General features: G+C 41.6%; 2 long non-coding RNA genes across 2 annotated transcripts in view; one reads left to right on the forward strand and one right to left on the reverse strand.

The window, feature by feature from the left end:
- Positions 1-12,804, reverse strand: part of LOC139184575 (uncharacterized) — a 62,876-nt gene extending 50,072 nt beyond the window's left edge. Inside the window, exon 1 of the long non-coding RNA XR_011568114.1 lies at positions 12,680-12,804. This is a non-coding gene — a long non-coding RNA (uncharacterized lncRNA). The remainder of the gene's footprint in view (positions 1-12,679) is intronic.
- On the forward strand, positions 1,003-25,146 carry LOC139184576 (uncharacterized). The gene is made up of 3 exons (XR_011568115.1): positions 1,003-1,444; positions 21,935-22,011; positions 22,839-25,146. It is a non-coding gene; the product is annotated as an uncharacterized lncRNA (long non-coding RNA).
- Positions 25,147-26,924: the final 1,778 nt, after the last annotated feature.

The raw sequence follows: 26,924 nt of genomic DNA on the forward strand, positions 1-26,924 counted from the left end.
TGTCTCTCTTACATGCAGTCCCTGCATGTAAGATACACTGATAAACCCATCTGTGTCTTGGACGCGAGATTATGAGGCCAGAATTCTCTTAACGGGTGACAGGAGCATAAAAGGGTGATTCTAGCAGTGGTCTACAGCCAGGACTCCAGAATTAAGTCTCCAAGGGGTGGCAGATAAGTAAGGTCTAGTCTCCTGTGTTTCAAGGGCTCCCCAAAAGCAGACAGTATGTTGGAATGGGCTGTAAGTATTCTTCGCATCCATCTGATCACACTGTGAGATGGGGGAACTGCACTTGCATGCCTGCTTCACAGGGCTGTCATGGAGGAATTAGAGATGGGGGCATGTGGGTGGAAATCTGTAAAAGCTTAGGAGCTGCACTGAAGGTCAATTAACTTTCTTTTAATACCAGGCAGTCTGAAATTAGAGGTAGCAAGGAAGGAGATACATGTAATGAAAGCCTAAGGAAGAGGTGGATTTTGAACTGGCCCCTGAAGGATGGCGCTGACCATGATGGATAGATACAAGAGGCTGAGTACACAGGAAGCTACAGAGCTGGGGGGCCAGGAAGGCAAAGGCTGAGAACCAGTGTAGAAAAGAGGCAAGCCGGGACTCAGGTACTTTCATATGTTAAGGAATGGAATGGAAATCAGATCACTGCTCAGGGTAAATGATCAGATATAAGTATTAAATAAGGTATAAGGTAGGCTGTGTGTGTGTGTGTGTGTCTATGTTCATGTCAAGTGTGATGAGAGGGGAGAGGGAGGCACAAGGTGGAGTTTTCTCCAGCAATCAACTAAGCTGAAGGGATGTGGAGCTTAGTTGATTGTGGCTGAATTTCTGGAAGCAGTATTTCCAAGGTCTGGGTGCCCAGGGCTTGAATGCGCTCTGCAGCATAGGCTTAGGAGAAACACAGGCCCAGGGCAGCCTCCTGCTCGCTTTCCAGAGCCGCCCACCGACTTTTAACATGCACACACTGGTAAGTTCTTTCCACACGGCCTGGCAGGGCCATGGAGAGATCACTCCCGGGTAATGAGACAATTAGCTCCTTGCATTCTTCCTGCAGGAACAAATCCGGGCCCCCAAGGCATCTGTCCCCTCCTGTTCTTCCAGCTGGCCTCCTTGCCACGTGCACACCCTGCCCGGAACCGGGCCCAGCTGCTTGCCGCTCGCCTGCCCACTTCCGTTTCCAGGAAGGGTTCCGGAGGCTGGCGGAGCAGGGGGCGGAGTGATTGATGACAGCGCGCGTGCCCCTGAACTCCTCATCAAAGTTCTTCTACAGGGTTGGCAGCCCTGTGCTGAAAGCTGCTCTGTAGCTGAGGCGGCATATGGACTGCTGACAGAGCAGCTGCTGGGGAAGAAGACGCTGAAAGGAAGCCTCTAGGGATAAACAGAGAAACCCATGGCACCACGTGGCACCCAAGGCAGAATTCTCATCCCCTTCACGGTAAGGAAACTGGTTTGGGATAGCTGTGCTAGATCTCATGCTCCTAAAGTGATCATCGTCATATTAACATTGGTTCTGCCCTTACTGTGTACCAGCCAGTTCTGTAAACTATTTTGGGTGCATTATTTCAACTTCTCCTTCAAACAGCCAAAATAACTGTTATTAATCCCATTTCCTTTTTTTTTTTTTTAACAGATGGAAAAAATCAAGGCTAGAAAGTTTAAGGATATTGTGCTTGTCAGATAGTGACTCAGGTTTAACTCCAAGCCTTTAATCCTAAACAGGATAACGGTTTTCTCTTGCAAGCATTTTGAGATTAACATTGGTAACTAAGATGTACTAGTGGTGTAATTTGCAAAGCAACAGGGCACTTATTTTCTCCGTTGGACCTCTAGAGTTGTAGGGGCAGGTTATAGTCACCTCTGAGCCCCCAGGCTCTAGAACAGGGTATGGCACAGAGGTATACAGTGAATGAGATGAATAATGTATCAGTCAACCCTGGGGGGAGCTGCTTTCACATCCGTGTTGCAGGTAGAAAGACAGGCTCCTCAGGGAGTCTTGCCTAGGACCTCATAGTAAACTTGGCAGAGAGGAGATTTGAACTCTGATCTTCAGATCACAGGTCCAGAGCTTTCTCTGCTCTACCTGGAGTGTGTCAGGTTAAATGGGGAGAGGGGTTGGCTGGGTAAAGGGGGCTGGAGGATAGTGAATGAGAAAGAACATACATCTATGAGTGTGAATTATTTCAGAGTCAATTTGCTGATATCTTAATAAATCCCTGGTTTCTCAAGCCTGGAGAATATTGTTTCAAGAGCGTCTAGTTTTAGTAAAAAGATGTTAAAATTTTTTCTTCTTGTTGTCGGAGGCCTGTCTGCAACCCAATCCCCGGGGAGCCATGGGTCAGTCTGTATCCCTCATGTCTGTCAAATGCCATTTCCCCCAGGTGGATCAGTTGCCTCATTTGGGGATCTGGACCTTCCAGACATGTATACAGAAACCAAGAGCCCATTCATCACATTGAAAGCTGATAGCTGACAGAGATTCAATCCCATCTTGAAGCTGGAAACTTGGAGAGAAGCGAAGTGGACTAATTTTCTCAGACTCCTGAGAGAAAAGTTCCCGCGTATCAAAGGCAGTGCCATAAGCCGCACGAACAGCGCTGCTGGACAGCTCCACTTCGGGCTGTGGCGAGTCGTGGCTGGCTGTTGTCATGAAGATGAGAACAGAAGCCTGCCACATCTGGATTGCAAACACTTTTAGGGGTCCACTTTCCAGCCTCTGGGAGGCACAGGGGTATCCACAGAGATGGAGGAACCAGACTGCTCGGTCCTTCTTGGTTGACCCCTTCCTTTCCTTTCCATCCTCACCCCCAGCTCCTCCCTCCTCAACCTCACCAAGTCTTCGACCTCTGGGTATTTGCCTAAGCACATCCTTCCTTCCTGCCTGTTAAACTTTTATTTATACATAGAAGCCTAGCTCAAGTCACACCCCTTGCACTCTCCCTGGCTGAATTGGTTACTTTCTGCTCAAGGTTCCCACAGTATTTTGCATCTTCTTTGGCTTCTCATATTCTATGGCCTTTGTTTGCTTTAAGAGTCTGTTTCCCACACTAGGTAGAGAAGGAAGTAGTCAGCTCAATTCCCCTCCAGAGGTCCAAGGACCTGGTAGATTCTGATGCTTGGTTGCTGCTGCCTTTTGAATGAACAATAAGTTGTGACGTCTAAGCTTTTGGCAACCTCAGCTTGATTTTCTTTTGTATTCTGCATTTGGTACACACTCCCAAGGAAGCTTGGAGAGACCAGTGGGGAGCAACTTGGAGGACTAGTGAGATGCTGAGACTCCTGGAATTTTGCCCAATGCATGTTTCTATCAAAAAAGTAGCCTGTACCCAGAAAAAATATCTCCCCAGGCCAAACCTGGGTCTTAGAGAGAGAAAGGGCTTGCTGAAGACAGTAGACCTCAGTCCCAAAGACTTGTACAAGGCCTTTTGGTGCCAAGATCACTCCCTCCTCAACCCTTCCAAGCCCTGTAAATGTTGGTATCTTCCCCAGCATCCAAATCAGACCAGAGGGATCTGTGCCAGTAGTTCCAGCTTCCCTGTCATTCCATGCACCCGCCCTCAATCTAGAATGAGTCACCCACCCTCAGGTTCTTTCACTTGAGGATAACAAAGATGCTGACTGCATAGGATGATTATGAGGATGAAATGAGATATTATTTATTATCCACTTGAATGTTTACAGTTTTTTAAACCATAAAAGTAACAGAATAAAGTGTCCTAAAACTTAATTGTAAGCTTGATGATTTTTCCTTTCATATATGCATACACTCAGGTAACCACCACCCAGGTCAAGATTTAGAGCTAACTGAGATTTTAAAAGCTGACATAGCTTATCGACTGTAAAGTGCGGAAGAAATGTTGGTTTTGAATTATTACCAGGAGGTGGAGCCTCTTTCCCATTGAATTCCTCTCCGTTCTCAAGTTCTAGGTTTCTAGAAATTGTTAGCATCAGTTGCAACCACCCTAGCAATTTGTTGCCAGAGCCAGGACTCCAGAGCCCTAGCTATGTGGAGTGGCCATGGAGACACAGCCCACACAGACCCACGGCTCTCAGGACCACTGCTCAGGACATGTAGCCCCTGTACCCACCCGCTTAGGCACCAGCTGTTCTCACAGAAGGTGGCCAGTGACAACACAGCTGTTGTGTAGTTTCATTTCAAGACAACTTGACTAAAAAGATATGCCCTGTATGCTAGGACCTGGGCAGAAAAGGAGAGAGGGAGCTTCCTAGACTGGGCGCTCTACAGACTGTGGGGCTGTGGACATTAGCATGTACATACCTGTGAAGTGAGGCCCACAGTGTCCCCTTATCTCCCATGGGACTCTCTTCCTGAGGCTTCCCAGACCTCTCTCTAGTGCTGACCCCTCCTTTGGGCTTGAGTCAGCATCTCTGCTTTGTCTGCTGGGTGTTCCCACCTGGCTGCTCCCTGGCCCTTTAAGCGCAGGGAAACTCATCTTACCTCCTACACCTGGCTGCTTCTTCCTGGCTTTCCTCCTTCATTCTGGCATCACTAATCCCCAGTAGTCCAATCAGAGCCATGTCCCAGGTCCAGTTTTGCCTTGCCACTATTGTTCTGGTCCTTCTCCACTGCCGTCGCTGTGTTACCTCTGGAAACCCCCATTCTGCTGGAAACCTTGGAGCTGGCTCTGCGCCAAAAATGGGATCTGCTGCCCCATCCCCGGCCATTCCACGACCTAGAAAGATGCCTCTGCTCTAGAAGCACTCCTCGAGCCCTTCCGTTGCATATTATCCACTCATCTGCCTGTTGGCCGCTGCCACTCTTTATCTGAACCTCTTTCAGTCTCGCTGCCTTCTGGTGCCTAGAGTGGAGTTGGCCCTGATGTTGGTGGACGAACAGATGAGTGCTGAGTTCATGACGAGACAGCATGCTGTTGTTTAGTCACTAAGTTGGGTCCGACTCTTTTCGACCCCATGGTCTGTGGCCCACCAGGCTCCTCTATTCATGGGCATTCCCAGGCAGGGGTACCAGAGTGGGTTGCCATTTCCTTCCTCAGGGGGATTTCCTGACCCAGGGATTGAACCCACGTCTCCTACATTGGCAGGTAGATTCTTTACCACTGATCCACCAGGGAAGCATGAGACAGCATAAGTAAAGGCAAAGCTGCTGAGCCATTAATCATACTTTCAGAGACCCCAGCCTTTTTTTTTTTTTTTTAAGGGCCAGGATATGCTAATTCAAGTGGGGACTTTGAGAGTCTTCCTGCATCTTCTCCATCTTTGACCCTCACATTAATAGAAAAGGGCAGGTGTCTGACACCTCGCCATCCTCAGTGCTTGAAAATGCTGAATCTGGAGAAACTTTGTCATAATTACCTATCCACTTGAAAGTACAAACTCTGTAATTTGCCTTTAAGTGATCTTAAATTAATATAAATAATGAAGTATGCTCAGAATACTCAAGTACTGGTACATCCAATTGAACACAATTAAAATTAAGATGGATTTATTAGTATTGTGACTATTATTGATTAAAATGGTAATGATAAATAAGGAGAAATGTTAAGTACAACAGGGAATCGGTAATATTTCTTCAAAGTAATCATTTTGCTGTGACTACCCAATTATTAGTATATTTAATGTGTTATTCAGTGCAATTAATTATCCACTTTGCTTCTGGGAAGGCACTAGGAAAAAATTACTTTCTGCCTGGAGTGGTGGTTGCTCAGGAGAGGGGCTGGGAAAAGCTGCTGCTTGCTGGGGCCTCTGTGATGAAGACCTTGCTCTTGGGGAATGTGACTCCAGCAGCTCCGATAGAAGCGTCGAGTGCCCTTGGGGAAGATGAAGGGACCCAAGAGACCAGGTTCTTGGCCTTATAGTCAGGTGCTTTTGTAGCCCTGGGAGGTGAGGGTGAGCAGCCAGGAGAGGGAAGTCAGAAACCTGCCTTGATTCTGGACTGGGCCACCTAGTTGTGGGACCTGAGTTCCAGAGGTTCATTTCTCTCATCTGCAAAATGGTTAAGGATACAGCCTGCTGGCAAAGACCTGTATGTGAAAGGGATCTGTCAGAGACAGATGTGTGGGGCCTTGGTGACCACTTGTCGGAGACAAGATAGTCCCCAGGCTCAGTCTGACATGTGGATTTGCTTCTGGTTCCTGTAAACCACCTCTGGGAGTTACCCCTCCCCCCACCCCCAGCCTGTCGTAGGTCCCTGCTGCCTTAATGCTGGTGAATGTGGAGGGTTACACGCCTGCCCTCCAGCCACTTCACTCTGTATCCCCTGACCTACGTTAGACTGTCCATGATCCTCCTTTCCCCTCCTTGCTGGGAAGAATGTAGATGGGTGAGAGGATAAGAATCATTGGGCACTTTTACAGAGCTCGTGCTCATTCACCTTCTTTCTTTATTTTTGTTATGTGGCATGTGGGGTCTTACTTCCTTGACCAGGGATCAAATCCGTGCCCCCTGCACTGGAAACATGGAGTCTTAACCACTGGGCCACCACGGAAGTCCCTTTTTATTTTCTTATCTGTCTGTACAACCATCCTACTAAGTAAAGGAGGTTTTATTAACTCCATTTAAAAAACGAGTACCCAAGGTTCTAAAGAGGGAAAGTGATTTGCTCAAGAATATAGAGCAAAGTGGTAATCTGGGGTCTTGAACTTGAATCATCTGACACTGAGAACTGTGTTATCCCAGCCTGTTCCGCTTTCCCACATTATTGTCACATTTCCTTATCTCTGAGTCTTCTGGCTCCCAACCCTCCTCAATGCCAAAGATTCACTGTAGCTTGTTTCACAAAGCTAATTGCTAGTTTTAACATACAGGTTTTGTTTTATGAGCTCCAAATTGCCCAAATTAGATTTTATTAAGTTCACATGTATGATTCTCCTTGTTTTTATTAAAAATAAGTTCACTCATTTGTCATTTACAAGGGAGTTTGAAATTAGGATCGTTTTGTATCCACGGAAACACAGGGAAAATCTTATATGTGATCAGACTTTTACCCACAGAATGGGGAAAAAAAAAAGGGCAGCCGGTAATTAGGTGCATAATCCATAGACAAGCTTTTAGAGCACGGGGGGCCTACTCTTTTGCTTTGTGGGTGAGAGTTATGACAACTCTTTCCAGCATGACTATGTGGTGGGGAGGGGTGGTAAGATAAAGGGATGGGAGAAGCTGGTACCAGTCCCAGCTCTCCCCTTCACTCATTCTTTGGCTTTAAGAACGACATGCCTCTTGTTTGGGGCCTTGGTTTCCCATCTGTAATATGGGGATGCCAGAGAAGTTAGGCTTAGAAGAAACTTTTTATCCCTTGTCTCAATTCTTATCCCTGGCAGAGAATGGCCATAATGCTGTGACTGGAAAGATTTAAAAATGTATCTTTATTAACTAACTCAGTCAGCAGCTACTAACTGAGCAACTACTAAGTACCAGGGACTCTTCTAGGTACTGGGGATAGTTGAACACATCAGGAGAGACTTCTGTTCTCAGGGAATTGTAGCAGTAACAACAACAAAAACAGACAACTAAATACATCACATTGAAAAGATGATGATATTACAAAAGATAAATCAGAGACAGTGATGCTATTTTAGACTGGGGTGGGGGGCGGGTCAGCTAAAGCCTCTGTGAGGAGGTGGTATTTGAGCTGAGACCTCAGTGACAAATGGGTCCAGGCATGAGGCCATCTGGTTGTGGCAGATGTGCAGATTGCAAGGTAGAATGGGAAGTCAGCGTGTCTAAGAAACAGAGATGAGGCCAGTATGTTAGGAGAGGTGGAGATGGGCTCAGAGGGGTAGACTGTGCCTAGAGGGTGATTGATTAGTTATGTCTGCATTGGAATGATGGGGAAGAGTGTTACTAATGTATGCCTCCTACTTACAATTTCTGGACTAAATGGTCCCAGGGAAGATATTTCAGTATCCCACTGGCAAGAGCCCCTTCCTGGTACAGGGGTGGGGCTCCACTTGGGTGGATGCAGGGAGGCTCCTATGAGGAAGTGGGGGTGACGTTTGAACTGGGCTTTGATGGATGCTAATTTCCATACCAAGGGGTGACATGCCCCTCTCCGTGGCATCCAGTTTTGTCCTGCAGTGTCTGGGATATACTTCTGCAGTAACTTAGACAAGACACCTTGGTTTGAGTAAGGAGGACTGTCTGTGGAGGCAGAGAACCTGGGCCCAAGGCTATGCTCTGCTGTTCTTTAAGCATGTGACTTAGCTGGTTACTTCAGTTTTTCTGAGCCATAGTCTCCTCATCTTTAAAACAGGACAGTAATAAAATTTACCTCTCAGAGTCCTGTAAGAACTTAATAATAAATTAGCTAATAAGGTCTTATAATATGTGATATCAGCATTTCAGGGGCTTCTGTGGTAGCTTAATGGTAAAGAATCTGTCTGCCAATGCAGGAGGTGCTGGTTTGATCCCTAGGTCAGGAAGATACCCTGGAGGAGGGCATGGCAACCCACTCCATTATTCTTGCCTGGGAAATTCCACGGACAGAGGAGGCTGGCAGGCTACAGTCCATGGGGTCATAAAATTTGGAGAGGACTGAGCAACTAAACAACAATAATCAGCATTTTAGTATTTATAACATATATTAGTTAAAACATACCATAAAATATTATAACTATTTTAAAATATAGTATTTTAAAATATAGATCATATAGATTTTATATTTTATATATTATATAAAATATATATTACATAAAATATATATTATATAATTATAAAATATACTGTTTTAAAATATAGTATTTTAAAATTGTTTTTGTTATTAGGACAACTTCTGACACTTATCTCTCAAAAGAATTGGAACGTTTTTTCTTGAGTGTAAATTGTCACAGCTTTATGGAAAGTAATTAGCAGAATGTAGCATGCTATGTCCTAAGAAATTGCTTGTTTCTTTTTGCCCAGAAATTCTACTTAGAATTTAACAAAAGAAATAAGTGGACTACTTTTTCTGGCCAAGATAGAGTAGCTTGAAGTAGCCTAATTCTCGTGCTAAGATGCTGAACAAAATACAAAAGAAATGGAGATGAATCAACTACTGCAAGAAGCAAAAACATGGATGAATCTCACAAACAAGATGTCAGGCAAAAAGAACCAGATGCAAGATCTGTACAATTTTATGTTTGAATAATACAAATCACACAAACACACACATGTATATCACAATATACATGTGTGTGTCATTTATATTATTCAAATATACATACATATACATATAAGATACATGTGAGTATATATTTATATTTGACTATTACATATATATGTATCGGTAAGATATATGTGAGTTTATATAATTCAACCTATTGGTTTTGAAGGTTTGGATAATGTTACCCTGGGAGGAGGTGTACAACAGGAGGCTACAACAGGAACTGAGGTTCTGGTAATATTGTTTCTTGATCAGGGTAGTGGTTCTATGGAGTGTCGACTTGATTAAAAAGTCATTAAACTGTACATTTTTGAATTGTGTAGTTTTAAGCTTGCTGCTGCTAAGTCACTTCAGTCGTGTCTGATTCTGTGCGACCCCATAGACAGCAGCCCACCAGGCTTCCCCATCCCTGGGATTCTCCAGGCAAGAACACTGGAGTGGGTTGCCATTTCCTTCTCCAATGCGTGAAAGTGAAAAGTGAAAGTGAAGTCGCTCAGTCGTGTCCGACTCTGTGCGACCCCATGGACTGCATCCTACCAGGCTCCTCTGTCCATGGGATTTTCCAGGCAAGAGTACTGGAGTGGGGTGCCATTGCCTTCTCTGACTTTTAAGTTTACTGTGACTCAAAAAAGTTTACCTAAATAAAAAAGTGAAGAATTTGGCTTATGGATAAAGGTGTGAAAATAAAGAGGCCTATCATGTATAATAGTAAAAAATAGAAATAATCTAACTGTCTAAATATGGGAAATACTTAAATAAAATGTGGTAATGATACTCTTTAAACTGATGCTTTGAAAGAATTTTTAACCATGAGGGAGAATTTTAGTATTACCATGTGAATTGGGTATTGCTCCATGAACCTGTGTGCAGAATCTGAGACTGGGTTATGATGGCTGCCACTTGGCCTTGGAGGATGGAGGGGGTGGCATGAGCGCCCTACTGCTGAGTCTCTGCTTTTCCCATCTTCAGGGAAAGGTAAACACGTCTCATTTCCTAGCCTTGCTCCTCTTTATTCTCCTTTCTAAAAGCACCCTAAACCTTTCACCACTCTTCAGATCTCCCTCATCTTGGGAACCCCACCCGGAGTCCTGTCCTTCCCTCCAAAGTCCCTTGCCCTCCTCGACCTGAACTCTCTGGTCTGGATAGCTCCCCAGAGACTCCCACCCAGCACTCCTCTCCAGTTCCCACGGTCAGTCCAGATGAAAGTCTTGCAGAAGAAGAGAAATGTTTTCCTGCTTGCCCCATAGTTTACAAAACTGCTCCTCCCTGCAAAGTTGTAAGTACTACATGTTATTATTCAGAGTTGTGTTTGCCACTTTCTCCATGGTCTGTCTGTCACCAGTTGACTGCCTACTCTACCCCAGGCCAGTCATACTGGATTTAGGATGGCTGCCGCCTTAATTACATGAAGATCTGGGAGAGGCTTTGCTTTCACTATGTGCAAGAGCCTGACTACGTTCCTGTTCAAGCCACCTTCCTCCTCACTCCTTCTTAGAGCCTTGGAGTGGGATGAGGGAACATTTTCCACATATTCCACAATGAGTTTTCATTACTTTTATCATCAGAAAAATATAAAATAATGCTCTTTTTCTCTATGAGTGCTCTAGATTAATGTTCTCAAATGTTAATGTGTGATGCCTGCAAGTCACTTTAGGGAGCTTGTTAAAACATAGGTTGTGATTCAGTAGGTCTGGGGTTTTCCCTGGCATTCTGTGTTTCTAACCCACTTCTAAGTGATGCTGATGCTGCTGGTCCGTGCCACACTTTGAAGAGTGAAGTGACAGAGGGTAGCTGGAGAGGAGGTGCAAGCTGTGACCTTTCTCCTTGCTCTTCACTGCCTCCAGGCCCCTATGTTTCACAAATCTTCACATTTTGCTGAATAATTAGTGTAACGATGAGTAAGTATGAAGTCTCTCAAGAAGGCTGGAGTCTACATATGTACCTGGGTTAACCAAAGCACTTTGGAGATTAGTTCTTTAGAGAACAGGTTTTCAGATTTGAGCTGCCTTACTCCTCAAGCAGATATAATAAGTTGAACTCATGGAAAGGGCCTTAAAGTCAAGAGGCCATGACTTCAGCCCCAGCTATGCCAGTGACTCAGTTTCCCAAAATATAATTGATGGAGTTTAGTATAAGTTGTTGGTAAAGATAATGGTTTTCATGATCCTGTGATCCTAGGAAGTACTATAATAGTATTCATGTCCTTCAATCCAGTACTTTTCCTTCTGGAATTTAAGAGCAAGTAAATCATTCAATAGAAGATAAAGATGTCCAAAGATGCTCAAAGAAGTTAGGGAGCACTCAGGTACCAAGTCCTTACTGGAGGCTGGAGGGCAGCCTCCTGGGTGTGCCAGAGGGGATTTGAGGATCAGAGGAGGTGGCTAAGAAACCAAGAGTATCCTGATTATTACAGGTCTCAACTAGCTTTCATTTTCCAGTTGTACTACAAACAAAAAGTCCTTATAATGTCTTCTTGGAAAGATGAATAGGAAGATATTGACTACATAGGGAATTATTTGTTTCTGAATCAAGCAGTGCTAGAGTGGAAAGGACACTTAAGGCCTCTGGTTCCATCTGCTCATATCAGAGCCCCGTAGAGTCTTGGAAATGTGGTGAGAAGACAGCTGCCCAAGTTCAGAGGGGACCAGAACTTTTGTGATGCACCCTGGAGTCTCCCAGAGAGATGGCTGTGGTTATCTGGTCTCCAGAGAAACACTTCCAATGACAGGGGGTGACTCCCTGGCAGTCTTTTTACCACTAGGTGGGTCTGACTGTTTAGGAATTCTCTCAGGTGAATGGAAATTCTAACTCCCTGTGGCCTTTACTCCATGACCCAAGCTCTAAAGTAGGTGTTTTCAAACTTTCCTCACGACAAGTATCTCCTGGGAGGTTTATTTAAAATTCATCCCAACTTTAATCCATATAAAACATATTCCTAGGTTGTGAATGCTCATCGTTGCTAATTATTAGAGAAATACAAATCAAAATTGTATTGAGGGACCATCTCACATTGGTCAGAGTGGCCGTTATTAAACACTCTACAAATAATAAATTCTGGAAAGGGTGTGGAGAAAAAGGAACCATCCTACACTGATGGTAGGAACATAAGTTGGTGCAGCCACTATGGAAAACAGTATGGAGCTTCCTCAAAAAACTAAACATAGAGTTGCCATGTGATCTAGCAATCCTACTCCTGGGCATATATCCAGACAAGACTGTAATTTGAAAAGGTTCATGTACTTCAATGTTCATAGCACACTATTCGCAAGAGCCAGACATGGTAGCAACCTAAATGTCCATCGATGAATGAATGGATAAAGAGGATGGAGGATATACACTCAATGGAGCATTATTCAACCATAAAAAAGAATGAAATCTTGCCATTTGCAGCAACATGGATGGACCTAGAAATTATCATACTAAGTCAAGTCAGAAGAGAAAGACAAATACAGTGTCATATCACTTATATGTGGAATCTAGAACATGACAAAAATGAACACATCTATAATACAGAAACAGACTCACAGACACAGAGATACAGATACAGATACTTACAGACCTGTGGCTGCCAAGGGCAGGGGAGGCGAGAAGGACTGGGAACTGGGGTTAGCAGACACAGACTGTTATACGTAGGATGGATGAACAACAAGATCTTACTGTATAGTACAGGGAACTGCATTCAGTATCCTGTGATAAACCGTAATGGAAAAGAATATGAAAAAGAATAAATATATAAACATATCTTCTGAATTACTTTGCTGTACAGAAGAAATTAATACAACATTGTAAATCAACTATACTTCAATTTTAAAAAAAGATTAATTTCTTTGATACAGAGGAAAATTCACTACTGAAAGTGGCAGATATAGACTGACTTCTTTATTTAATAGTTATCATATGAGCTGGCAGGTAATATATATTTTTTCATCTGAACTTAAAATATGAGATGTGTATCTATACATTTCTTCTAAAAGTTTTGAAATAGCCCCATCCCTGTGATTGTGAGAAAGATCAGTGAGGCTGTTTTAAAACAGATAAAACTGAACTAGAGATTGAGAAAGAAGATATTAAAATACAAAAAATAGCCTATTAATATAGTTGTGATTAATAGTAGCAAAATTGAAGTTAATGTCCAATATTGAGGTTAGTGGATTAACTTTAATTTTTAACGTTTATCAAAACCTAGGAAGAACTATATTTTAGAGCAAGTAAATCATTCAATAGAAGATAAAGATGCTCAAAGAAGCATTATTTGTAGTTTCAGTAAAATTATGAATAGATTCAAGGCCAACACTAGAATGTTAAGTAAATTGAGATATAACCATGAATTAAATATTCAGTTCAGTCGCTCAGTTGTGTCCAACTCTTTGTGACCCCATGAACCGCAATGTGCCAGGCTTCCCTGTCCATCACCAACTCCCGGAGTCCACCGAAACCCATGTCCATTGAGTCGGCAATGCCATCCAACCATCTCATCCTCTGTCGTCCCTTTCTCCTCCTGCCCTCAATCTTTCCCAACATCAGGGTCTTTTCTAGTGAGTCAGCTCTTCGCATCAGGCAGCCAAAGTACTGGAGTTTCAGCTTCAACATCAGTCTTTCCAATGAATAATCAGGACTGATTTCCTTTAGGATGGACTGGTTGGATCTCCTTGCAGTCCAAGGGACTCTCAAGAGTCTTCTCCAACACCACAGTTCAAAAGCATCAATTATTCTGCACTCAGCTTTCTTTATAGCTATTAAAATGATTAAAAAATCTACACACCAATAGGCACAAATGCTTATGTAAGCTAGCAGAATAAAATTTTGGTCCATTTCTACCTTTTTGGGGTATATGGGTGAGCATTAGAAGAAAACATGGGAAAAGTACACTTTAGTTGAATAATTATTTGCTTAATAAATACATATACTTAATATCATTAATACAACAATATGGCTATAAAGCCAATGGGAAACTACATTTGGAAAAAGTAAAAGGTCAAGCCTTTGATAAATCCCCATTGAAACCAAGTACCCTAAGATCTCTGAGGTGTTGAGGGAAGGCCCTTGGGGTTAGCTGGTTCAATTTCCTAAGTATTGTGAGGATATTTATTTTAGTAACCTTGAATATAGCACCCTGTTCTCTCCCTGTCTTCTGTAACTGGTAAGCAACCCAAGAAGTTTTCCTCAAAGTTCGTGCCTACCTTTGGGAGAGACCCAATGTGGGAGGGTGTTGGGTAGAGGCAGATGCTCAAAAGCGCAACTAGGAAAGCCAGACTTCCCATCTCAAGCTTTGTTTTTTCAGACCAAAATTCTTTTGTTCAGAGCAGATTGGCATCAACTTCTCAAAATTTGCATCGTAGAACAAAGATTCATGTTTGAGTAAAAACAAAGAGAACAGCACAGCTTGCGACTCAAAGGTTCCTCCTGCCCCCACTACCACCCGCTCAATTCTCTATTTCTAGTCTGCTGGGGCAGAGAAGCCATTGAGTCGGACTGGGAACAATTTACTGAGGCAAAGGCTTCTAGAATGAAGGCTGGGCCCAGAGCTGAGACTCTAACGGAGCTGGTTTGGGGGCTGGCCCAGGCGTTAGGTTTCCTCATTTCTGGGTTAGGGACAATGCTTGTGAGCATTAAATTTACCAGGTGAGAGTTTGCATAAATGTGCTATTACTGATTATTTTGCAATGAGCTGGATTTATGTAGAAAGAGCACATGTTTAGAATCCAAAAGCCTGTATTCAGTCTTGGCTCTGCCTCTTATTAGCGATGGGATCTTGGCAATCACATTCCCTTTACGGGCCTCAATTTTCTGACTTACATAAAAAATGGGAAAATAATTCCTATCTTGTATAGCTCACAGGGTTATTGTAAAGGTCACTTGAATAATCAATTGAAAATGCTTGATAATGTGAAATATTATGCCCACTAATTATTTTAATAATTAATAATGGTAATAGTGACTTTGCAATTCAGAATTTTATTCTGGAGTCCTAAATATTGATTCCTGCAGGCTTGTAATTATTTAAGGAATGATTTATTGGCTGCCATGTATTGAGGTTATAATATAAGTTAAAATTTTTTTCCAGCTGTGCTGACTGGGGCAAGGGTGGTAAACCAGGAAATTGAAGTATCTGAGGAAGACACCTGTCCCGAGAAAGCCTGACCAGATACCTTTGTTCAAATCCTGCTGCTGCTGCTGCTAAGTCGCTTCAGTCGTGTTCGACTCTGTGCGACCCCATAGACGGCATCTCACCAGGCTCCCCTGTCCCTGGGATTCTCCAGGCAAGAACACTGGAGTGGGTTGCCATTTCCTTTTCCAACACATGAAAGTGAAAAGCGAAAGTGGAGTCACTCAGTCGTGTCTGACTCTTAGCGACCCCATGGACTGCAGCCCATCAGGCTCCTCCGTCCATGGGATTTTCCAGGCAAGAGTAAATCCTAGAGTTACATATAACAAGGAGTATGCAAGCCGATGTCATAAATGATAGGAAGGCATTTTAAAGAATCTTGTGAGAATGAAGAATTGGGAGTGTCCTTGATAGGTCAGATGGAGAGCAGGCTCACTGACCAGTGACACTGAAGCAGATCCACCCAGGACCAAGGGGAAATACGTGGTGACCAGGAGGATGGGTCACCTTTCATCTGAGCCTTCTCTAGACAATTGGTACCCCTTCCTCCCTTTCTTGCCATCCATGGGTCTGACTCTCAAGGCCAGGGACCTGAAGCCCTGAGATGTGAACCTACAATACACTGCTTTCTCTTTCTCTTATCCCTTCCTTCAGTTACATAGTTGGAGTGATGATATGTAATGCATGCTTTAAGATGTTCTTTATTATTCAAATGATACAATTCAATTCTTTTTGTAAAAGAGTTAAAAGAGATAGATGTGATATAGAAAAGGAGTGCGGTCGCTTTTCCCCACCTCTCCCCACCCCTGCAAGAAGTGTGGTGGATACCTGTCTCCCCTCTTGGAGCATTTACACATGTTCACATATTAATCCTATATCTCTGCTGCCTGCTTTTTTCACTAAGTAATATATTGTGGAGCTCTTCCTCCTGCCGTATCACTAATGCACTCTGCTTTCTGAGGAATGGGTAGGCCATAATTTACTTAACTATTCCCCTCCCTATTAATAGTAGGTTAGGGTTTTATTTTTTTGCTACTGCACACAATACTGTGATGAACATTCTTGGATCCATGTACAAAAACTTGTACAATGAGTTGTGTGGGGCACACAAACAACTATTTTTTTTTTTTTGAAAGAGTCTTAGGAATGGAATAGCTGGGTCCTTTGATATGTACATTTAAGATTCAATGGATGTTTTCAAATGGCATGCACCAACTGGCTTCACCAGTCTACATATGTAGTGTATATGAGAAGGTTTCTCCACGTTTTTGCCAACACTTGGTATCTTTTTTTTTAACTTTTTGTCAGATAATTCTTTTCCCTGACTAATGCAGCTTTGCATGGTTATTGTATGTTATTACTTTTCTGTCAGTTGTCTATTTCCTTTATAAACTTTTACAACTTTTACAATTTACTTTGTCAATTGTCTTTTTCTTTCTGCTTTGTTAGAATTCTGTGTGTTCTGGATATTAATCTTTTACCAGTTAAGTGTGTTATAAATAGTTTTCCTCAGTCTTTTAAACTTGGCTTATCTTATAACCTGGTTTATGGTATATTCTGACTGACAGAATATTATATATTTTATAAGCATAAATCTATGAAATTTTTATAATTTCTAGATTTTTGTCTCTTTCTTAGGAAGGCCCTGACATTCTAAATTCATAAAAGATACTCACCTATATTTTCCTCTAATATTTTTATAGTTTTATCCTTTAAACTTCATCTGAGGGTTATTTTCTGTGGATGAATGGTGCGAGTTAGGAATCTAACTTAATTGTTTCCCCAAATGAATAGATAATTGGTCCAGTCTCAATTGTGGATTAGTCCATAGTTTCTCTAGTAATTTGAACTACCACCTTTATTGTATAGTTCATTTTCATATAATCAGGTTTGTTTCTTGGTTTATTAATCTGTTCCATTGATCTAGTCATCAATACCTGCACCAATATTAGGCTAGTTTAATTATTATAGCTTAAGTGTGTTTTGACATCTGGAAGGATAAGACCTGAATGAACAATGCTGTTAATTTAGATTGGAATTGCACTGATGGGTAAATCAGTATATTTTCAATACTAAGTCTTCCTAATCAGTTTTAAAACTTCAGATATTTAAAAGGCTTTCATGTTATTTTATCTTCAAATAGATCTTAAACATTTAAAAATTATATTTGTTTTCTAGGAATTTTATGTTTTTTGTTATAAATTGAATCCTTCTAAAATTATTTAATTAATACTAGTATATAGGCAAGTTACTGGATTAGGTATATGATGTATATACCCATAGTTTTTAACTTTCTTACTAGTGCTCATATTAATAGTTTTCAATTGATTCCCTTGAATGTTTAAGGTGGGCAGTTATCTTAAAGAGTGAACTTTTCTTTTTCCTTTTCAAGCTTTATGTCCCTCTTTTCCTTGTCTTTGGACGTTTGGGACAATAATATCTAGTCTCGGTGTCTGCAACCACTTTTGTCTTGCTGTTATCTTTAGTGGGAATGCTTCTGAGATGTCACCACTAAGTATCTCATTATTGAGGATCTCTAATAGGTATCCTTTTTTTATGTTGAGAACTTAACATTCCATTTCTGACTTACTGAGATTTAAAAATAGTTAATTCTGAATGTTGAATTTTATTGAATCCTTTTCGTATTTATTGAGATAATGTTACTTCATCTCTGTGATAAATTACAGGATTCATTTCTCTAATATCGAACTGCCCTTTGCCCCTTGGATAAGCTCACTTTGGATACACTGTATTTTTAAAATATGCTCTTAGATTTGACTTGTTAATATTTGTAATTTAGTATGTTTTCATCTCCATTCCTGAGCGACAACTGGCCGCCCTTTCCTATGATTCTTACTCTGTGTTCCTGTCTTTATTGTTTCTCTAACTATACCTATCGCCACTCCAGCTTCCTTACTCTCCTCCAGACACGTCAAAGACAACACACTCATGCTTTCTTGAGCTGGGAACCTTCCCCCAAGAGGTCTGCATGGCTGGATGTGGGATTTGTTGTTGTTCAGTCACTAAGTCTGTCTGACTCTTTGCGACCCCGTAGACTGTAGCCCACCATGCTCCTTTAGTCCTTCACTATCTCCCAGAGTTTGCTCAAATTCAAGTCCATTGAGTCAATGACACCATCCAATCATCTCATCTTCTGCTTCCCCCTTTTCCTTTTGCCCTCAGTCTTTCCCAGCATCAGGGTCTTTTCCAATGAGTTGGCTCTTTTCATCAGGTGGCCAAAGTATTGGAGCTTCAGCTTCAGCAACAGTCCTTCCAATATTCAGGGTTGATTTTCTTTAGGATTGACTGGTTTGATCTTGCAGTCCTGGGGACTCTCAAGAGTCTTCTCCAGCAAAATTCAAAAGCATCAGTTCTTTGGTGATCAGCCTTCTTGATGGACCAACTCACATCTGTACATGACTACTGGAAAAGCCATAGCTTTGACTATATGGACCTTTGTTGGCAATGTGGTATCTCTGCTTTTTAAATGCTGCTGTCTAGGTTTGTCACAGCTTTCCTTCCAAGGAGCAAGTGTCTTTTCATTTCATGGCTGCAGTCACCATATGTAGTGATTTTGGAGCCCAAAATGTGGGAGATACTTGGCTATATATCACCACCTTATCTAAACTTGTTGCTCCCCGTCATCCTCTACCTCTTTAATCTGTTCTATGTCCTCCATAACAGTATATCTATCAGAAGGTATATTATTTACCAACTTGTTTCCTTGTGTATTATCTATCTTTTCCTACTAAGCTGCACCCCACTGGAGCAGGGCCATTGTCTGCCTGGGTACTGCCGCATATCACAGAGTAGATGCTCAGGAAATACTGGATGGATGAATGACTTGTTTTGTTTTTTTTTCCAGACAGAGGGCATGGGAAACAGAATTTCTCAGTCTCTTTAGGTTTAAAACATGTTTCAATTTTGTCTTTTCCATTGCATTCTAGTTGGTTGGCTCAGGGTTCTAATATTTAAGTGTCCTTTCCTGCTTGTGCAAAGTAGAGATAATAAAGGCACTCATCTCTTGGAGTTTTAAAGGCACTCAGGGAGAAATGTATTCTCACCATGCCAGGCATGCAGGTAGCTAGTACTCAGGAAATGTTTGCTATTATTGTTACCCACTCTCTCACACAACACAGAGAGGCCTCCTTGAGTCTTAGTTTCTCTTCACTGTCCAGGGTGGACAGTAATCCTTGCCCTGTTTATTTCACAGGTTGGTATGAGGCTTATGAGAGAGCATGGAGTTTGAAAACTATGATGTGTCATGTGAATAATATGACTCTCCTCACATGTTCAAGAAAGAGCCTTATTAAAGGAACCAGGGAAGCAGGGTTCCCCTTGGGCAGAGAATAGACCTGGAGCTGGACACACCTGGGCTCAAATCCCAACTCTTCTATTTACCAACTGTGTGACTTTGGGCAAATTACAAGCCCCTCTGATATTCATCTTCAGTGTTATTGCTGTTCATTCTGTAAAATAGGTGACAATAACACCTAGTTCATGGGGTTACAGTGGGAATTAAAGTGAATATATAAAGAACTCAGTTTAGCATTTTTCACAGAAGTGGATATTTAATAAATGATATCTATTAATATTATATTTGTCTATGAAAAGGATTGGCAAGCCACAATTTAGAACATTCTCTTTCCAATTTCCCATCATCGAAATAATCACACTTCGCACATCCTCACTGGCAGATTTCACAGCTAGTGCATTCAGAAAAAGTTATTTATTTGAATAACAAATTCTTCGCCCAGTTCCCCAAACTGCACATTCAAGCAGAGGTGGTTATAGTCGACAGTGTCGGGTGTATCGAGGAAGGTGTGGTGATGATGGTCACAGAGACAATATGTGTGGGGCCCTCACTGTGTTCTAGGCACTGTGCTAAGACATTACAGGCACTCCTTCATGCAGCCTCTTCTTACAAATAAGAAAGCAGGAGCCCAGGGAAGCTAGACAGCATGCCTAAGGCCATATAACTGTAAGAAGCAGAGGCCATATCTGAATGAGCAGGCTGACCTGGAAATCTTTTTCAGTATTAGAATGGGACAGAGGCGTTTGGGCATAACAGCTCTTCTCTTGAAGTTTTCAGGACAAAGGGAGAGCACAGGCCTCCAATGTACCACTTTTCATGGGTATAGGTTACTTGCTCATAAGGGGTACTTGACTGATATTTTTTGAATGAATGAAAAATCAACAAATAAATACATCAGCCAAGGTAGTCTTCCTCTGATGACCCTCATAAACAAGACCATAATAGTATCCTGTAAAGTCTACAAATAATAAATGCTGGAGAGGATGTGGAGAAAAGAGAACACTCCTACACTGTTGGTGGGAATATAAATTGGTGCAGCCACTATGGAAAACAGTATGGAGGCTCCTTGAAAAACTAAAAACAGACTGACCATATGATCTAGCAATCCCATTCCTGGGTATATATCCGGAAAAAAATGAAAACTCTAATTTGAATTGTTACATGCACTCCAGTGTTCATAGCAGCACTGTTTACAGTAGCCAAGAAATGCAAAAACCCCACATGCCCATTGACCGATGATCGGCTTAGGAAGATATGGTATATATACCATGGAATATTACTGAGCCATAAAAAGAATGAAATATTGCCATTTGCAGCAGCATGGATGGATCTGGAGAATATTGTACTTAGTGAAGTAGGTCACCCAGAGAAAGACAAATATTCCACAAAATGCATGTGGAATCTAAAAAATAATGCAAATGGATCTATACACAAATCAGAAACAGACTCACACACATAGAGTCTTATAACAAACTTAAGGTTACCAAAGAGGAGGCTGCTGCTGCTGCTGCTAAGTCACTTCAGTCGTGTCCGACTCTGTGCGACCCCATGGACGGCAGCCCACCAGGCTCCCCCATCCCCAGGATTCTCCAGGCAAGAACACTGGAGCGGGTTGCCATTTCCTTCTCCAATGCATGAAAGTGAAAAGTGAAAGTGAAGTCACTCAGTCATGTCCGACTCTTAGTGACCCCATGAACTGCAGCCCACCAGGCTCCTCCGTCCATGGGATTTTCCAGGCAAGAGTACCGGAGTGGGGTGCCATTGCCTTCTCCAACCAAAGAGGAGGGGGAGGGGCAAATTAGGAGTATGGGATTAACAAACTACTATACATAAAACAGGTAAGCAAAAGGGGTTTACTGTATAGCCCAGGGACTTATATTCAATATCTTGTAATAACCTATAATGTAATATAATCAGAAAAAATAACTGAATCACTAAGCTGTACACATAAAACTAACATAATATTGTAAACCAACTATGTTGTTGTGGTTAGTTGTTAAGTTGTGTCCGACTCTTTTGTGACCCATGGACTGTAGCCCACCAGATTCCTCTGTCCATGGGATTTCCCAGGCAAGAATGCTGGAGTGAGTTGCCATTTCCTTCTCCAGGGTATCTTCTTTACCCAGGGACTGAACCTGTGTCTCCTGCTTGGCAGGTGGATTCTTTACCACTGAGCCACCTGGGGAGACCAAACCAACTATACTTCAATATAAAAAAGAATATGCTGTACAACTATATGCTTATAAAAGAGTATGCTGTAAATAAGGCTATGAGATCACAAAGAAAATGATATCATTCACTTGTAGCCCAGAACTATAGGCAATGCTTCATCTTAGTATCTTTTCTTGCGTTTGTTTCCTTCTATTAATTATATTAATCTATATTGCAGACTGGATAGCTGCCCACCAAGCTCAGGCTGTGTTTCTCAGCTTCTTTGGCTATGGAGTGGATTCTTGCCAAGGGAATGTAAGTAGAATTGATGGGTGTCACTTTCTCACTGTGGCAATTAAGAAGTAGATGTATGCCTTCGTTTATTTTCTAACCTGCTGGCTGCATGCAGGGGATGAGGACAGAGCCACAGTATGGAAGGAGCCTGGGTCCCTGAAAGACTGTCCAGCAACCAGAAGCCCCTGTGTTGGATGTTCCCATTTGCAGCAAAACTTTAGTTTTGGTCCACTGTATTTTGAGTATTTGTTACAGCTCTTAGCGTAACTTTTCTCAAAACTTCAATTCCTTCTGAATTATCGAATCTCCTTTGTAGAGTTTCAGACACACACACACACACACACAGTCATTTTGTTGCTGATAATTTGTGGAAGTATAATGAATGAAAGGGCTTCCTTGCCTGGAGAATTCCACAGTCCATGGAGTCGCAAAGAGTTGGACACAACTGAGCAACTAACACTACTACTAATGAATGAAAAATAGAGGCGAAGAAGAATGCCCTAGAAGTTCCTTCTTCCTCTCTTCTCAAGGCACAGGAATGTTCATTATAATTTACAAAGTGGTTTTCCATAAACATTTAACCCTTATAATTTACTGGTGTATTTATTTTTGTACAGAGGAGGAGATTAAAGTTCCAATTAACGGATTTTCTTTAGGTCACCCAGCTGGCAATTAAAAGGCAGTGTGGGGACTGACACCAAGTTTGTCTGGCCTTGTCTCCTCTACTTTTTTGTCACATCCCAGTAATACATGTGAAGTGGATAAGATCCCTTTCCGTAAACAGGGTGTCTAAGATGGTTCTGATAAGTGCCCTGTCTCTTCCTTCTTTACACCTTTGTCTCTGCCAGGGTTTCCTTGGGATGTAGTACCCAAAGCTTGTGATTAAAAACAGCTGCAGAAACAAGAGGAAAACATCTCCTAAAAAGTGATGCCTTGGAACACAATGTGTGTGGACTTGTAGGAGGTGGACGAGGGTGCGTGACAGAGTGGAGTCACGGGGAGAACTTTGGTTCTCCACAGAGGCGTCCTTCTGTTGTCAGCTGCTCCTGGGAGGCTCCATGAACTTGATCTCAGAGCCAGGGGCAGAAAAACTGGACTCATCCTTCCACTAAGAAATGAGAAGACTTCCTTCGAACTTCCTAGGAGTTTGAACTGCTTCTAAGGTAGAGCCCAATTAGCCCGTGTAGACTATGCTATTCAATTATATGGTTGGTTCAAAAGAATTTAATGAAATAGGAGAATAATCATACAAAAATACTAAGTGATAAAATAGTATGATGCAAAATAGTACAATCAAATTTTTGTTGAGATTTTTATGTAGTTACACACACACACTTGACAAAAAGACTGAAAGAGAATACACCTCACCTTAGCAGGAGTTATTTCTGGGTGATGAGATCAGAGCTGAAATTCATTTATGTAAAAATTCTTTTCTGTCATTTTAAATTTTCAGAGGGGCTTCCCAGGTGGTGCTAGCGGTAAAGAACCTGGCTGCCAATGCAGGAAACATAAAGAGACACGGGTTTGATACCTGGGTTGGGAAGATCCCCTGAAGAAGGAAATGGCAACCCACTTCAGGCTTGCCTGGAAAATCCCATGGACAGAGATACACAAGAGATACTTGTGGGATACAGTCCATGGTGTTACAAAGAGTCGGACATGACTTAGTGACCAAACAACAACTATTACAATATATGAACTCCATAGCTAGGAATTATTTATGGGTGATGAGATCAGAGTTGAAATTCATTTATTTTGTTTCTTTTCTATTATTTGAAATTTCATAAACAGGCTATTTTGTAAATAGAAAAAAAATGTTAAGAGAGTTTGTTTTTTCCTTAATTTGATTTTAAGGTTTTTTGCTCATTTTCAAATTATAGCTCTGTTGGGAGATAACGGAAAATTAAATGAGCTACCAAAAATTTGCCACAAATAATAAATTGCTATTAATAAGTTATGTAGTCAGTTATCAGATTAAAATTAAAGCCACCATAACAGGTTATTCATACAATACTCAAATTTTTAAATTTATTCTGATTGCCTTGTCTACTACATAGACTTTAGATAGCATATAAGTTGTTTCATTTTGTTGTTGATGTGTTGGTTTGGTTGAATAACTGAACTTAAAAGGACTTCCCTGGTGGGTCAGTTGGTAAAGAATCTACCTGCAATGCAGGAGACCTGTGTTCCATTCCTGGGTTGGGAAGATCCCCTGGAGAAGGAAATGGCAATACACTTCAATATTCTTGCCTGGGAAATCCCATGGACAGAGGGGCCTGGTGGGCTACAGTCATGGGGTCACAGAGAGTCAGACACAACTGAGCAAATAAACAACAACCACCACAAACTTAAAAAAGCAGACTAAATGGCAAAACATATATATATATATATATATATATATATAAATTTGACAGAAAGTTCAGAACTGCATTAAGAATGTTTTTAAAGTGTTATTTATAGTAAAAACAACCCAGTCCCTGGTATTTAAATGAACCAAAGCTGTAACCATATTTTGCTTAATAATAATATAGCTAATGAAATATAACAAATGGATACATGTTAATTCTGACTAGGAATCCAAAGCAGTGCAATGTAAACAATTATGATAAGCCCCAAATGCTGACCAAGACAGTTGTGGAACTGGTGAGCTTCCTGCAGCCTTCTTCGAATCTCCCCAGTGATGTTGTCAAGAGCCATAACCACCACTCTGACTCTTTCTCTCAGTTATCTCCATTATGGAAATTTGCCCCACAAATAACTCAACAGAAACAGAAGCCTAAATGAAGACAAATATTAATTTTAGTATTTTATCTAAGTGTAAGGAAATATACTTGAAAGAACCCAATGGACCCACCAAATAGGAATGAAAGTAAATTCTAGTATCCCAGCTTACTAAAATACAGGCAGTGGTTATAATGACAATTGTGAGGACCACACAGAGCTATGAAAACACTTATTAAACAGTGTCAAATGTAAAGGAATATACAATTATATTTCTGCTATAAATGCTGTTATTTCAGTGTAAAATTGTATGTGGCGATGATCAAGGATGGAAAAGAAGAAAAAAATGAAAGCAGTTACACCTTGGTGAGGTTATGAATGATCTTCCTTCTTTCTCAAATATTTAAAAAAATATAATTATGAATGTGTGTTTTAATGAAAAGAAAGATTTCCATTCCTACTTATCTCCATAAATAAAGAAAAATCTTCTAAATGTAACGTTCTATGAAATTTGAGTTGATTTAATTCTTGTTTAGAAATAAAAACTTCATATTTGTTTTCTATGCTAGTTATACCAAATTACCACAAACCACATAAAGTTTTTATCTTATGGTTTTGTAGGTCAGAAGTTAGACATGGGTCTCAGTGGGTGAGATCAAGGTGTTGGCAGGGCTGTGTTCTTTCTGGCCTCTCTAGGGCTTCCCTGGTGGCTTAGCTGGTAAAGAATCCACCTGCAATGCGGGAGACCTGGGTTTGATCCCTGGTTTGGGAAGATGCCCTGGAGAAGGGAAAGGCTACCTGTTCCAGTATTCTGGCCTACAGAATTCCATGGACTGTATAGTCCATGGGGTCACAAAGAGTTGGACACGACTGAATGACTTTCACTAGGGAAGAAGAATCTGTTTCCTTGACTTCAGTTTCTATAGGCTGCCTGCATTTCTTGCCTCATAGCTCCTTCCTCCATTTTCAAAGCCAGCCATGGAAGGTTGAGTTCCTCTCACATTGTATCACTCTGGTTCTTCTGGCCTTTCTTCCACTTTCAAGGATGTCTGTGATTAAATTGGGCCCATCTCGATGATCTTCCTCTCTCAGAGTCAGGTGATTAGCAACTGTAATTGTATATGAAGCTTTCATTCCCTTTTACCAAGTAAGGTACCCTGTGAATCATTACTCTGCCTGCCATAAGCCCTTAGTCTATGCTGGATGTGGCGCCAGTTAATGTTGGGGAAGAGGGGAGGTAGGCTTAAAGATGATGCTCACGGTTAGAAGTTGAAGTCAGTCATGTAGAGGAACACCTACAATACAATGTGGATGGTGATTAGGGTTCTGGTAAATTAATATTCAGAGACTTGGGAGGGCAGCATGGTTCCTTTTAGCTGGAAGACTCAAGGTGGGGTGAGGGGGTTCATGGTGAATTGGCATTTGAATTGGGCCTTAAAGGATAGGTGGAATTTGGATACAGAAATTGGCAGAAGAAGCCTATGGCATTTCAAGTAATAGATATTAAATGAAAGTTAGTGAAATATCCGTTTTTGTAAGGGAAAGATATACAAACATTGACTTTTTAATTCAACCTCACGTGTCAAAGCAAAAGGCATGGAGATGAAAGACAGCAGTAAGTGTCACAGGAAAAACCCAGAAGTCTCTTCTACTTCCTTTCTAACTTAGCCAGAACTTCTAGTTTGTTTGTTTATCAGCTGTTCATACTCTTACTTTTTTCCTTACACAGCCTCTAAGGTGCCAGTTTTGCAGCTCCCTTCCAAGCAAAGTAGCCTCTTAGCAACTTTTTTTTCATGGTTTATAAAAGCTTCATGCTTTGAGCAGAACAAGTTCTGCTGTTTGGATTGGACCAGCTGGAGCTAAAGGCTGCCTACAGAGAAACTCCTACTGAACGCCAATCGTCTGGTCCTATCAGATTGTCTCTGCCTGGGACAGCTGAGCGGGAGAGGCCAAGAGAAGGCAGAACCCCAGGAGAGAGAGAGAGAGAGAGACAGACAGACAAGGTGAGCACTGGCTCAGAGTAGCTACTGCATCCACCCAATAAGCTCCTCATTACTGAAGATTTCCTGAGTGTGTATCTGTTTCTTGAAGTCAATGAAAATGGCCTTTGGCATGTTTTAAGGAGGCCCCATTAAACTTGAGTCTGTTGTGTTTGCAGGATATTTTGGTTATTAATGTTTTCCTATTGATTTGATTATTTATGAGCTACAAAC

The sequence above is a fragment of the Bos indicus genome, chromosome 8, assembly GCF_029378745.1.
Source record: "Bos indicus isolate NIAB-ARS_2022 breed Sahiwal x Tharparkar chromosome 8, NIAB-ARS_B.indTharparkar_mat_pri_1.0, whole genome shotgun sequence".
Lineage (NCBI taxonomy): Eukaryota > Metazoa > Chordata > Mammalia > Artiodactyla > Bovidae > Bos > Bos indicus.